This window comes from Paramisgurnus dabryanus, chromosome 6 (genome assembly GCF_030506205.2).
Source record: "Paramisgurnus dabryanus chromosome 6, PD_genome_1.1, whole genome shotgun sequence".
In the NCBI taxonomy this organism is placed as follows: Eukaryota; Metazoa; Chordata; class Actinopteri; order Cypriniformes; family Cobitidae; genus Paramisgurnus; species Paramisgurnus dabryanus.
The window spans coordinates 32,101,038-32,116,889 of NC_133342.1; the positions used below are offsets into that span (position 1 = coordinate 32,101,038).

The 15,852-nt window shown below is 39.1% G+C and overlaps 1 protein-coding gene across 1 annotated transcript in view; it reads left to right on the plus strand.

Moving 5' to 3' along the window:
- The first annotated feature begins 4,694 nt into the window (after positions 1-4,694).
- The window catches only part of tnr (tenascin R (restrictin, janusin)), a 218,899-nt gene continuing 207,741 nt past the window's right edge, over positions 4,695-15,852 (plus strand). Inside the window, exon 1 of the mRNA XM_065276614.2 lies at positions 4,695-4,946. The gene's annotated coding sequence lies outside the window, so the exon portion shown is untranslated. The remainder of the gene's footprint in view (positions 4,947-15,852) is intronic.

The window sequence follows — 15,852 nt, forward strand, 5'->3', positions numbered from 1 at the left end:
ATTTGTTCAAAATTCCACCTGGTTTTGAAAGACCACATTTGTAAGTTACTGACCACAGCAAAAATATATCTGTCTTTAACATTATCTTTTAAAATTAAGTTTTTGCTGAAAAATGATACTTTCACCCCTGCTCTCCCCTACATGTCGACTACAGTATGTGTTGCCAAGTCCGCAGCCTTCAGGTGCAGTTAAAAATTTGGATATTTCCGCGAGGTGGGTTAAAGATGGAAGAATTTTGTTCATTAATTGTGAATGGTCATTGGGATGCTTTTGGGATAGTTTTTAAAAGACCATTGGGCTGGTTTTGTTACGCAGATCTGGCAACCTACGCAGCCCCGCACAGAGAAGTCCAAGTGGTGCTAGGTGATGGAGGTTCTGCATGCAGTGAAGCACGGAAAGAGAAGGAGATATGATGAGTCTGGGGGAGGTAAGAGTTAATAAACAAACTATTCAGGCTAGTTTTAGATATTAGATGAAAAAGTCTCAGGAAACCCCCTGTCAAGTCTATAGAATTGCACTGTTGCTGAGACAACACATTTGTGTTCTGTACTGTCTTTGTTTGTGTATGATAACAATAATTAAATCTTTCAGATATGTAATTAATATTTAATTCACTATTTTAGGACACTACATCAACAGTTGGCAGTAACTTTATGGCTGAGAACCTCAGTATTTTAAATGCATACATGTTTGCCTTTCCAGGTACTTGTTGCAGTGTGATTGTGGGTTAAGCAAGCATTGTGCTTCGCGCTTCAGGTTTTTAAGAAAAAGTGTTAAAAAACATAATGGGGGACATGTGCCCCAGTACAGCTTTATGCCTAGCAACGCCCCTTATGACCTAATTATCTGTATGAATAAAAAAACTATGAATATCTGTCTGAGCACAAATTAATGTCTTTGCATGTCAAGCACCACAAAACACAACCATCTATCCCAAATGCACTAAACAATATCCAGTAACTGCTCCTTGTCTTTCCAGCGTGAAGTTGTCAAGTCTGTCCTAAACTTATGTGCCCTTGAGGACTTCCGTTTAGTAAGCCAATAAATGTGGACGGCAAAGGAAGAAGTGCCTTTTTGGACAGGACCATAATGTTGAAACCCTGGACACTTCATATACTCAGCGAAGAGAGGAGGAGCTTGAAAGAGGAGGGACTATTAGGTGCTATATGCGAGTAAAGTAAACAAAAATGAAAGAAAAATGAACAAAACTCAAACTGATTTTAATATATATATATATATATATATATTCGTTTGATGATATTTGGCCTCATCTGGGAAACCATTTATACTTTTGGTTAGTAAAAACAATTTGTCCACCAGTTTTATTTTTTTTAATTGTTCACTATGGTAGCACTGCGTAAAAAAAATACAGGGAGCTGCCAAAACAGGGATTATTATTGTTGTTTGACAGTCGTCGAAAGTTAAAAAATATTAAACTTTGGGTAAACTGTTTAGCTCATTAATATCACTTTTGACTAAGCCACCCAATCATAGTGAAGGAGGGGTGGGACAAGTATCACACCAACCAACCAGCGCATTATACAATAACTGTGTCCCAATTCAAAGGCTGCGACCTTCGAAGTATGTAATCAAAGACCAATTGCGTCACAGCAGCATGACTGAAGTGTGTAATGCCATCCATATTCTGCTTAAAATGAGGCCTCAAAATGCGTCCTTATTTCTCCATGTTGCTAAGGATAGAACGAATGGATTTTTCAAAGCCTGGGCTATCCTGAGATTGAATATCACGGCTCAATATTTTAAAATAAACATTTTAAACTTTTATTAAATAAAAGTGAGAATTAACAAAAAATGTTTCATGTATTATAAGTTATGTTTTGTATTAATATTATTCTGTGTATGTTGCGTATATTTCTAAGGTTGATTCATTTGATATAATGTTGGTTGGTTTAATCTACATCAGCGTGTCATATTTTCTAAAATTAAATATATATTTTTCTGGTTCCATATATATTCTAATAAGTCAGAACAGCCTGATCTCACGAGAAATCGTACATATTTTACGAGTTAGCTAATTTGTATCAATTCATCCGAAGTTTATCATGGAAAATTGTACGATTCTCATGAAAAAAACAACAATGAAACCAAATCCCTAACCAGTGGCAGCTGGTGACTTCTTTATCCGTCATTTTGCTCGATGCGAAGTTCGTCACAACATGTATGTAGCTTGTCGTTTGTCATGTGTCTTATCAAAATAAGTGCCTGCTGCGGGTGCGTCTAAAGGGTTTATGATAAAAGTGAAGCTCGCGTTTGCCAGATACTCATATAATCTCATGTGTAATCAGAGTTTACTGTTAAGGGAGTGTCTTGCGTGTATTTTGTCAATGTGAGCGTCTCTTTAATCACAAACGGTTTTGACGCGTGTGCAGCAGGCACTTATTTTGACAAAACACGTGATGCACATGGTTCACATGACGCAACAAACACATATTTTGAAAACACAAGCAACACACATGACACTCCAAACACTTATTTTAAATAAGCGCCCCTCGGATGAGCAGTCACAAGCCGCCACTGCTCCTAACCCCGCCCAAAACCCTGCACCTAATCCCAACATTCCAGGGGTCAGGGCAAATTGTACCAAAACTTACGAATGTGGTCATGTGAATTGATACAAATTAGCCAAATTGTCAAATATGTACGAATTCTCTTGGGAGAGCGTTGGTCAGAAATGTCTCCGCTGTGTCCTGTTGACAGGCCCGGTAGGCGTATACAGCAGGTGACGCAACTTATGAATTTTCCGAAGCCTACAGTATCAGTTCTCTTCGTTGACTTCGGAATACTTGCTGTAGAGAACACGTCCTTCGAAGGACCCAGCCTTTGAATTGGGACACAGCTAATGACAACTTCTAATAAATCAGAAGTATTATAGCAACTAAAGCTCCTCAGCTAAAAAGCGCTATCCAGCATTTTAGCATTTTAAGTTATTGGTAGAAACGGCAAAAGTGTTACTGAGATGCAAAAAGGTTTCTCTTTGCATGTAGCCTGTTTGTCCCACGGCTGTGTCCAACCTGATCTCACAAATTTCCATAGTCACGGAATTTTTTGCAATTTTTTTCCGTGGCATTCTCACGGATCTCCGCATATTTCCGTGGCCCTACCACGGACTTTCTTTTCCGTGGCATTCTCACAGATTGGTTACTCAACTGTTTTGTCCTATTTTCTTACCATTGTCGCTTCGGTTTATTTAGGGTTAGATTTACATAAAATGACATCCCTACCCAAACCCAATTCTAACCCCAACGCCAGGCGACAATTGATTAAAGTTTCGAAAATTTAAAAGGATACATCAGAAGAAGTAGTATAAACCAATACTTAAAGTGACATACTAACACAAACACCAAATCTAACCCTAAACCGAAGCGACAATGGTTTGAAAATAGGAAAAAGCAGTTGAGTAACCAATCCGTGAGAATGCCACGGAAAAGAAAGTCTGTGGCAGTGCCACGGAAATATGCGGAGATCCGTGAGAATGCCACGGAAAAATGTGGCTGTGTCACACTAAAACTTTTGGTGTGAACCCAAGTTCATTTACCATTAGTTAACCGTTTAAAAAAGATAAAATATGATCTGGGTGAAGTTTGTGTGAACTGTGGTACCATTCACAGTTGCTGTCCGTCCTAGCTTGCAGAAGTCAACTCCGATGACGTACACGTTGCATGATCTCATTCGTACACAATACAGTATAATGCATTTTTCATAGCAGCCTTTCTCTAAATTAAATTGCCTTTGAAAAGCAGATCACATTCTTTGCGGCTCTTGCAATGTATCCACGGCACACTAGCACAAGCTAAAATGCGTGTTAAAGTTTTGTTAGTAAATCCAAAGGCACAAATACAGAAGCACAGTTAAACCGGCATCTTCTTCTCCTCAAACTGTTTCTTAGCTACAGCAGTTAACAAACCGTTCAGACCCAAAAGTAGCCTAAAGTGTCAAAATAGATTTGGGGGGACAGAGGACCAGAAAATCGTACTCGAGTTTGGTTGAGGCCGACAGCTTTCCTGTCATTTACATAGCATGACACAGCACAGGTTCATTGACAAATAATTATATAAGCGGCTCTCTGTGCTGATTGTGCAAAAACATTTCTAAAAAAGACAAGCTGAACGTCGCCGCCGTGATGAAGCGTATCAACTAACGCTACCCTGACAGCCTCCTACGTGGTGCCGTGAAGGTTGATGTTCAATTTACATCTGAAAAGAACCACGCAGCCGGCATATGACTTCAACTCCTATGTTTATATTCACTTGCTTTAGACTACCTGCTGAAACATTAACGCCTGCCTCAGTTTCTCACTGAGGCAGGGGTCTGGCTGCCCAGCTGACAGCACAGATTGCACTTTGCCCGTGAGAAAGAGAGAACTGGTGGAAATGAAAGAGCAAGTTTCTCTCTCCCCAGCTTCAGGTCTAGCAGGATTAGTTCAGGACTGGCTACTAACTGCGATTGGAAGTATCTCTAGAGGCTTTTGGAGGAGATCGCCAGCCCTTCCAGATCAATACAGTGGGAGAGAGGAAAAACATGACGGGGGAACAGAGGGATAGGGAGGATCGGAGCAGGAACCAGAGAGGGAGAGAGATGGGGGGTGTCGCTGTGAGAGGGATGGAGACACTGAGATAGTGTGTGTGTAAGAGAGTGGGTGAGAAAGACAGTCACACAGCGAGAAAGAGAGAGAGAGAGAGTTAGAGCTGAAGCAAGGTGCACACGTTGCTCAGCTTTCTCATTGCAGCCGCGACAGGCAGTCAGAGAGGAGCTCCGATCTAACCAGCAGCAACAATAGACTTCAGAATACACAGCGAGCGCCATCAATAGACCTTCGCCAGAAACGTTGCGAGTGAGAGGAAGCCGCTTAAGGACCAGAGAGAGGCAGAAAAGTGAAGATTTAAAGACACTGAGCAATTACAACAGAGCCCGGGTTTCTAAATTGGGTAAGTTGAGCAGCTCGTCTTTAATAAGCGTCCTCTTCTCATAGCAGCGCTGTTGTACTTGATGAGGGAAGTGGAGGAGGGAATGATAAAGGGCTTAGGTAATGAAATGATGTGTGGTTTGTGCACGGGTTACTGAAGACTCATGTAACCAATTATACGTTTACTAGGGTTACATCATTTACATGTGTTTAAATATGGATTTAGTAGATTTGACTGTCTGGTCTTGTTTCAAGTATTATTTGTACAGTATGTATTCATAGTGGTTTCTTCTGCACACATACTACACTTGACTAACTGTACATGCACTTGTGTTGCGATGTATGCTTTTATTAAAGTTGGTTTTATGTGCAACATATTTTTAGTATTTTTTCAAGGATAGTAATATCAATTTTGTAACTTAAAATAAGAAGACTAATTTCTACAAGAGTAATAAATGTGTTATACTAAAAAAAAAAATATATATATATATATATATATATATATATATATATATATATATATATATATATATATATATATATATATATATATATATATATATATATATAAATATATATATATATATATATATATATAACATTTGTATATAAATATTGGTTTTATATGATGCTGTGCAATGTATAGAATATAATAGAATAGGAAATAATGTATTTGACTGTTTTGGTAAAATTGGCTTGGACTCATGCACATTAAGTCAGGCAAAGTTGGGTATTTTTGAATACTTGATAATATTTCGTGAATACTTGGTAAATCTGTAATATTGCCTTTAATGATGTGTTCAAAATTGTCATTTTATTATAGAAAATTAGCTACAAAAAGTAATAATCTTCATGGGATCCTTCTTTTAATCAGACAAAATGTTTCAGATGTGATTACACATTTCACGCTGCTTATTCAGTTCAGTGTTTTTGATCAGTTCTTTGTTCGCCATTAACGGTACTTCAGAAATGAAGTGATTATATATAATTGTGTAAGAATCTAATAGGTCTTAAAATGATGCTCTCACACAAGCAGATATCCGTATGCTATTATATAAAAATCTTTTTAACATAATATGAGACATTTAAATAAAAGTTAGGCATACAGTGGCTGCAAATCTAGCTGGGGTCTGTTTACTAGAATCAGACTGATTTTTTGCTGAAATGTTTTGTAAGTTTGACAGCAACCTCACTGTACCCAAGATTTACATGCATTTACAGTTGCATGCAGTTGAAAAACTTTCCTTCCAAATAGTTGGGGATGCTGTTATGGGCAGTTAGCCTGCTGTTGTCATCATCCATTTTCTTGGATAACTCGCTATTTATTTCCTGCACAATATACTGTAGAAGACCTTTTATTTTAGAGAAATGTTCTCCGGTTTACCGCATGCATACATTTTCTTTTTTTCTCACCACGGAGCTGCACTGTGAAGGATACAGTCATATTTCCTAACTGTATGATTTGTCAAAGTCAGTTGAACATATTGTCCATAGGCACAGAGTGTGGTATCGGCACGATATTAAAAATCTGGTGTGGGGGATCGTTTCAACAAATTTATAGCTGCTCTATAAATCCAAACGTCTCGACCGTGACTCCTTTTTTCAACATGCTGGCATGTGACGAACGATCTCGCACGCCTCCCCACGCGCTGTAAGATGAGAGCCCAGGGGTACGTGGGTAATCTCTCTCTGTAGGTAGATCACACCTCTCTGTTGCTCATTTCGTCCTCCCTCCCGCTTCTCTTTCATTAGTCTTAGGCATGATTTCAAAGCTTTCCCGGAGTCTGAGAATTCAGATAACATTCTCTTTCCTCCCTCCAGCAAGCAGACCTATCTATTAAACATGCAGCCATCAGAAAGCCCTCGCACAACCGACATTGAAATTTATGGAAATGTAAATCAATAATGCGGTTGACAGACATTGGATTTTGAAGCGGAAAACGTCACACTCATTAATACCAACATAACCGTACTAAGACTAACTTGACTCTTTAGATACTTTTTATATGCAGCATTACAGTGCAAGCTTATTTAAATGACATGTAAATTTGCTTTAGACGGTGTCCTAAACAGGTACAGTCTGTCCAGCAAAAGCAATTTGTCTGTAATGTTCCCAGCCAGAACTTCCCAGAACTAATTTGATTTTTAACTTGAAATTGTCCAATAAGATTTCACAATAGGCGAGCTCACCATCACACTGCAACATCAATAGAAACCAACTGATTTGACGCATTTGACTTTTTTTCTCAGCCTGCTTAGGCACAATTTTAGGTCAGCAATGATGCCAATAGTGTTTAATAAACCCATTTGTATAAAAGCCCACGTTTGCATCTACGAAAAATGCAGAATTACGTTAAAACAACATGGGTTTGCAAGTCAATTCAACTTACTATTTTAAGTTTTGACCTGTGAATAGTTGACATAACTTACCATATAAAAACTATATTTTTTTAAGTTAAAGTTACTAACATGATCTCACAAAGTTCTGTGCATTTTCCGTGGCCATACCACAAATTTTCTTTTCTGTGTCATTCTCACGGATTGGTTTCTCAACTGCTTTTTCCTATTTTCAAACCATTGTCGCTTCGGTTTAGGGTTAGATTTGGAAATGCGTTAGGACAACCTGATCTCACGAATTTCCATGGCAAAGTCATGGAATGTTTTGCTTATTTTTCCGTGGCATTCTCACGGATCGCTCTACTTTCATTTCCGTGGTATTCTCACGGATTGGTTACTCAACTGTTTTGTCCTATTTTCTTACCATTGTCGCTTCGGTTTAGGGTTAGATTTACATAAAATGACATCCCTACCCAAACCCAACTCTAACCCCAACACGACAATAGATTAAAGTTAAGAAAATATAAAAGAATACATCAGAAAAAATAGTAAAAACCAATACTTATAGGCTGTTTACACTTGGCATTAACATGCGTTTTCGTCGATCGGATCACAAGTGGATGACGTTAATGCCAGGTGTTCAAAGCGTTTTGAGCTCGTCCACTTTCGACCACATCCAGAGGTAGTCGAAACCATTTTTCGATCGGATCGCTTTGGAGTTGCGGAACGCATATGTGGTTGAATGTGTTCGAACAGCCACACGCGACCACCTTCTCTCCGCCCATTTATCTAATCTGAGGTATTAAACACAAGTTTTACGTCTTTTTTTGACTTCTGGCGTGAACATACGGTGAACAGCGCTATTTTTAGCCTTTCATTGATAAAACTAAAGCGGAGGATCTCCGTAGTTTTGTTTTGAAAGCGTGTGAAAGTTGCGCGATCCTATTTCATCAATTGCGCTGAAAATTCAGAGAAAGCTCTTACATATACACGTACAAAACTCTGTGCAGCATGTATACTTGCTAAACAGGCAGCGGGCTCCGCCATAATATTAGTTTACGTCCATATAAACTCATAATTACTCCCACTCGTGTTTGAATGACAGCAGAGAGACTCGCCCACCGTCTCACAGACCACCCCCTCACAGTATTCAGAACAGAAGTGGTCGAAAGTGGACAAAAGAGACGGATTTAAAAACCAGGTGTAAACGCAATGTGTCTCTCTCGTCCACTTGTGATCCGATCGATGAAAACACATCTTAATACCAAGTGTAAATAGCCCCTTAAAGTGACATACTTATCGAATACCAAAATCTAACCCTTAACCGAAGCCACAATGGTTTGAAAATAGGAAAAAGCAGTTGAGTAACCAATCCGTGAGAATGTCACGGAAAAGAAAGTCCATGGCAGGGCCACGAAAAATGCGGAGATCCGTGAGAATGCCACGGAAAAATGAGCAAAACATTCTGTGACTATTCCACGGAATTTTGTGAGATCATGTTGGTTAGGATGTCTCTTTAAGTATTCGTTTATACAACTTTTTCTGATTTATTTTTTTATATTTTCAGATTTTTAAACCATTGTTGCCTAACGTTAGGATTAGAGTTGGGTTTGGGTAGGGATGTAATTTTATGTAAATCCAACAGCACAAAACAGTTGAGTAACCAATCCGTGACAATGACACGGAAAAGAAAGTCTGTGATAAGGCCACTAAAAAATGCGGAGATCCGTAACAATGAAACGGAAAAATGAGCAAAATATTCTGTGACTATACCACGGAAATTCGTGAGATCAATCATAAGAATATATATGTTGATTTGACAAAAATGCTGCATCTTTTACAGTGTATGCATTTGGCAGATGCTTTTATCCAAAGCAACTTACAATGCATTCAATCTATACATATCAGTTGATGCATTCCTGGGAATCGAATCCATGGCATTTTACGTTGCTTACACAATGCTCAATCAGTTTTGCTGCAAGAACACCATTAGAAAATTACATTTTTGTATTGCAATTCCTTCTCAGTTAGAATAATTAACATGTACCCGCATGCCAATGTGTGGCCAAATACCATGACTGTGTCTATGAGGAAATAATAATTTGCATAATATTTCAGTCCAGGGGCTTTGCCTCTGCTTAATGCCCAGCAGTAACAGCCTTGAATACGTTACCGGCACTATTGCTATTAGACTGCTAAATGTTATCAAAGCCAGCTCCACATTTGCATGTGCTCTTGGGGAGCACGCAAACGTTTAAAAGGAAATTGGCCTGCATATTGGACCACCAGAGGACCATTGTCCAAAATGAAAGCTGGTTGAAACTGCAATCTACAGCTACAGTCTCCGGTGAACTGCTATTAAATGGCTTTCAATTGACTATTGTTCTTGTCATTGACTTAAATATTGCTTAGCTGATGGTTCCGTTTACCATGACGCTACGTTATTGCACTTTGTGTGCGTTTTTTAATGTTCTCCTGCTGTTGAAATGACCCATTGAGGGCCACTGTGCTCAATTTAATTACAAACTCTAAGCATTAGCCAAGGACACATTAGGCCACTGAAAAAAAACACCGTACAAATTTCTCGTTCACCCACCGCGCACGAAACCGTGGTGCGGTCTGTCACAGGTTCAATCCATTTGATAAATGCACCGCAGGCTCTGAGTCGCTGTGGTGTTCACCCGCTGAAAGTTAAATAATAGCATCCGAGTACGAAAGAGAAAGCAGTGGATGAAGAAAATTGGTTGAAGCTAAGCCCTGTGCCTGTTCACGCGGTTTCCACCTAACCTGCAACCTTTTCTGCAAACAAACCTGTCCACTTCACATTCTTTCAAATCCGTCCCAGACTCCCTTGCAGCCAGCAGGGGGAGCTGGTGAGGTCCTGCTTTCATTAATAATGTGCTTTGACTTGATGGTCATCATGCTTAAAATGAACATTAAGATTTGAACATAAAACCTAAAAATGTTATAATTTCTGCACTCTTTTACCAAGCATTACTGAAATAATGTTATACTCACACTTTCCCACATCCTCCATTGTTTGGCCATCCCATTTCCTCTGTATTATATAAATCTTATTATATTTTGCTCAGTTCAAGACTTGTCCTCTCCCCAAAGCCTGAGAGCAAACCTGAAAAATGATTCCCTTTCAGAGAGCTTTTCCGATTGGCTCTTTTCAGATTGGCAGACTACACGGGCAGCTAAATTTTTTCCTCTGTTTACAGAGCCTACAGGGCCATTACGGAGGCAGGTGTGATTTTTCAGGATTTATTTCACCGATATCTGTCAGGTATTATGGACATTTTATGTCTGCTTCAACCCCCCCCCCCAAAAAAAAAAAAATGCTTACCGCACCTTTTATACTTAGAACGCAACAAGTCAGCACTTCAGGTTTTGTGTGTGCGTGTGTTTATATTGACCTTATATCAGGTTTACCTGACATTTTAGATATATTCCCAGCTACTGGCATATTGAAAAGCTTTGCTGAGCCAAAGAAAATCAGCAATCAATGAAAAGCTAAAAACACAGTTATATAGTGCTGTGTGACAAAGAACGTTTGACTTATCAGCTAACATTCGATCAGGGCCAGCTAACAGGACGATTGATTTCCCTGTATGGCTCTGGAGGAAATGGAAGACATTAATAAATCAGCCATGATTTACACACACACAGATAAGAGGCAGGGATTTCTTTACTTCAATCAGAAATAGGCCAGCGTGTTCTTAAAAGAGAAAATGCTAAAGGAGGACAGAAGTGGGCAAACAGCCGGCAGTAAAGAACAAAGTCAAATGGATTTCCCGTTCACGGATTTGTGTTATTCGTATTAAAGTTACTTGTCACGTCAGAAGGTTTAGTTAAATTTGTCTGGACTGATTATTACTGGGGTGGGGAATACGTTTTTATAATGAGAATTATTATGAATAAGATTTTTTTCAAATCCAAAAGGAGAAAAGTTCAGATACTGGAACTTTTTCATTTTTCCTCAAATATTTGTATTAAAGGGGCCATGGCATGAAAATCTGATTTTTCCATGTTTAAGTGCTATATTTGGTTTCTAGTTCTTCTATTAACCTAAAAAATGTGATCAACCCAGTAACTTAGTGTTGGTAAACTATTCTCTGCAAGCATGTGAAAATTAGAAAGTCATTGAAATTTGGCTCTCCTTATGATGTCATAAGGAGCTCTTATTATAATAATACCACCCCTTAATCTGCACTATCCAACCACGGCACTGCCATTTAGGGCAGAGGTAAAGAGAGAGAGAGAGAGAGAGAGAGAGAGAGAGAGAGAGAGAGAGAGAGAGAGAGAGAGAGAAAATAATTCACAGCACAATTTACAGTTTCAATTGCAACAAACCACCATCATTGTGATCAGTGTTTGAATGTCATCAGCTCATTTGCATTTTAATAGACACACCCAAAACGCCACAATTTTAACATTATATAATACATTTCTATATGGTATTTTGAGCTAAAACTTCACATGTGTACTCTGAGGACACCAAAGATTTATTTTAAATCTTAAAAAAGTCTTGTGACATGGCCCATTTAATGGCAGTTATTATGGTGTGTGCATACCAAATGAATATGGTGAATATGAATATACTCACTCTAAATTACTGTCTGGATAATTCTGCTTTTACATGTTATTTAAGTAATAAATACGAGTTTCCCAGGTAAAAATTGCACATGAATGCCCTTTGATGTCGTGTTCGGAAAGTTCAGAAATAATTTTGATGCCCAAATTCCTGAGATGGGCGGACATCAAACTTTAAAAATGGTGAATGGGAAAAGGATTCCTGCTGTGTGCTGTGTCCGCAACAGCTTCTTTGCCTGGTATTGTAGATAAGTAGGCTAATGCATATTGTGCCGGTTTCCGGAACAGGCTTCTACTAGTACCAGACTAAAATGCATGTTTGAGCTGCCTTCATTTAAAAACATCTTGCAGTGACATATATCAGTGCCATTGTTTTGTTTCCAGATGCACACCAGCAGTGTTTCCCACACATTGACTTTATGGGCAGGCCGCCCAGGTGTATTAACAAGCGGCCCAGTATATCTGGAATCAAATGTTGTCTTTGTTCTTCTTCCGTGATAATGACACTCTTTGATAATGACCTTTGGCATGCGAGCATGTCGTGTCTCTCCCAAAGATTTCGGTGTGCATTTGCTGCTTGCTCTTTGTTTCTTAGTGAATTGGGTCAATTGTGAAGTGAGCTCAGTGTCACGTTGTATCCTTCCATGTTTCTGAACTTCTGAAAACATTTCTTTAACCTGCCTTTTGGACATACTCTGTAATATTTATGTTATTTGTAAGCTTGGAAGTTGTTAATTTTGGTGTACTGCTATGTGAAGGGACTTTGAGCGCTATATAAATAAATCAATAAAACTTCTAAAAAGTCACGACCATATGCTGCACTTACTTTTTCCCATTTTTTTAATAAAATTATTATTAATGAAGAATCTTTTTATATCTAAAAAGTTTGCTCAGAAAGCACAGGGATGGTAGCAAAAAAAAAAACAAGGCTAATGTCAAGCCCATTCCACTGAGCGAGCAAATTACAAATAATTATGGAATTACTATGGAATTAGATTTGTGCCAAATAAAATGAATGAAACTTTGGCAAAAAAGAACAAAAATATACATTGATAAATGAGAAAAACACTCTGGACATAAAAACAATTAACTAGAAAATTTGCAAAAAAAAATAAAAAGTAACATCGTCTTCAAATATAGTAGGAATAAATACTAAGGAAGTCAACGGGTACAGTCTACTGTGCGCTTACCATCATTCATTGAAATATCTTCCTTTGTGTTCAGCAGAATAGCGAAACTCACACAGGTTTTAAACAACATGAGGATGAGAAAAAACAATACTTGTTATTGTACCTGCTTCTGAATGGTTTACAAAATTTTTGAAAATGTAAGACAGTGAATTTCTATGTCATGTGATATTTAAACACACCAACAGAAAGCAGTTTCTAATTTAATCATCCATACGCCGATATATAACATGCATAACGTCTTGCATTGCATTTGTCCTTAATGTTAAGTTAGGTTTACTCTCAGATATGTAAAGCACAGGCTGACAGACACAGTGAGAAGGCCTGAGATATATCAAGATAAATTACAAGCACAACACTATAAAGCATTGTCATGAATAACCCTGCAGATGCATATGAATCTGAATACAATAAGAGGGGAAGCCCAGCAGTCAGAGATGTCTCCATTTGTGATTACAGGTGGGAAATTGTTATAAAGTAACAGTACAGCCGTGAACAAAACTTGTGACCCTTTTAAACCTGAAAATGACTTTCACAATTTAAATGGAGCACAAGTTTTTGGATGACATCAAGTGTCTTTAGGTGTAACTCCTGGTCATTCAACAGTGATATCAAAGGCTTAATGACGAGTTTTTCAATGAGAACAATCCATTCAGAACAACGAGTTTTTGGTCTAAAAAGGACAATTGATCTGGTCTGACAAAGGATAATAGATCTCTGGCACCACAACACCATCATCCTCTGTGACATCATCAACAATTTCCTCTTGAAAAAGTTGCCCCACCATCTCAAATAGATACAAAATAAATGTGTTTTATAATGCTAACCAAATTTAGTTTGATAAATTGCTAAGGAACTTGGGGGCTAAGGAAAAGGATATACCTTTACAAACTTACAAACAAATTTACCTCAGGCTGCCTCGATTGTCTGGCCGAGGAGGATGGTGTTGACGCTCAACCAGCCTGCCGATTACTCATATTGAACTGTTGTTATTCTTCTGATGACGTGTACATTATCCGTGTTTTACCATTAATGTTCTTTAACTCTTTCACCGCCAGCATTTTTAAAAAAAGTTGCCAGCCAGCGCAAGCGTTTTTCATGATTTTCACCAAAGTTTAATGCCTTCCAGAAAATGTTCTTCTTTAAATATATAAACATACAATATACCAAATGAAAGAACAGACCCTCTGCTTTCAAAAAAAAAAAAAAACGTTTCATCCTACCTTTAGTGGTTCTTTTGTAATCAGCTTTTGAATATGGGTAGGTTTCTGCAAAAACACCACATTTTGAGCAAAAAGCAGAGATAATTCCATTTTTGTGACGGACTTTTCATAGAGATCCCATTCAGAGCGACCTTTAAAACAAACACGGACATGCAGCAGCTTGCCATAGGGTAATACTTCCGGGTTTAAAAAGTTGCGGAAGGGCGCCACCTGGTGGATAATAGCGGTATTGCGGAAAGACGCAAAATCTCGTCATTGGCGGGGAAGCGTTTTCTCTTAATTGACGAGATATCTCGTCAATGGCGGGGAAAGAGTTAATATACCCAATATTACCATTAGTTCAGACTACTTACAGCTCCAGAGTCTAGACATGCACCTGCGCAACTGAAACTCTGCTGTTGGGCGGTTGGGATCCAGCTTATTGGTGTATTAGTGCCACCTTCTGTTCAGGGGTTCCAATTCGATGAGCTGTCAAAATCATATGAGCCAATAACAGCAAACCGCTGTTAGGGGCCAGTCACACCAAAAGCGTTTATGGCAGTTGCAGGCGCCTTTTTTGAATGATATTCTATGGGCAGTGAGCGTTTGCACGCTGTTTATGCGCGCTGAGCGCCTTGCAGTTTTTGCCGGCGGCCGCAGCACGCGCCTTTGAAGGAACGCTGAGCGCGGAGAAGCGCCCGACGTCATTTGCGTCTTTCCATTGTCCAATCGAATGAGGGGAGGGGGGGCTTACATTGTGGTGAGGGAAGTTTACAGTTGCTTTGAAGAACCGGACTACACTCGCTTACTCTCTCCTGTGTGTTTATGCACCTCTCATCCTCAAACAAGGTCAGAGCAAGCAGCCTCTTTTTAAAGTTTCTGCTAATATGACAGTTAACAGCAAAAGAGCACTCACACTTCAATATTTGATTGACAAGACAGCTGACTCGGTGGTTGCTTAGCAATATAAAAAGCCGCGTCGCACTGCTCTTTTTTAAAAAAAGGCAGTGTGTTGCGCCTTGCGTTTCGAAGCGTTTAAAGCGCGGTTGGTTTGACTAGCCCCTTAAGGGGCTGGACACACCAAAACTTTTAAACGCGGCTGAAAACGCCTTGAGGACGCCGAATGCCAGCTGTTTTTCAGCCGAGCGCTTATGTAGCTGTGATACATCAGCTGTTAGCCAGTTTGTTGCGGTGGGTTAATGTCCCGCTCCTAATTGGACGACCGTGTGAGAACTGACATTGACGAGCTGAGCTTTTCCCTCAAAGTTGGATATTTTTGAACTCTCAGTGCTTATCGCTGAGCGCGAAAAAACCCAGAGCGCCGGTTTTCAGCGTGGAAAAAACCAGATAGCTGCTTGCTTATTTGAAAAACGCCGGGTTTCTATTGGAATCAATTGAAAACATGCGCCGTCCGCGGGATAAAAGATTTGGTGTGTCCAGCCCCTAAGTCTGGCCTCACGAGAGGCTTGTGACAGAATGGCGATGAAAATTTGCGAAGCGCAAACAAAAACTTGGAAAGCGAAAACACTGGCAGGGCATTCGAAACTATGTTTAAGGAAAGTGAAGAAAGTGTATTTTTCTAATTTATCAATGTCTATTTTTGTTT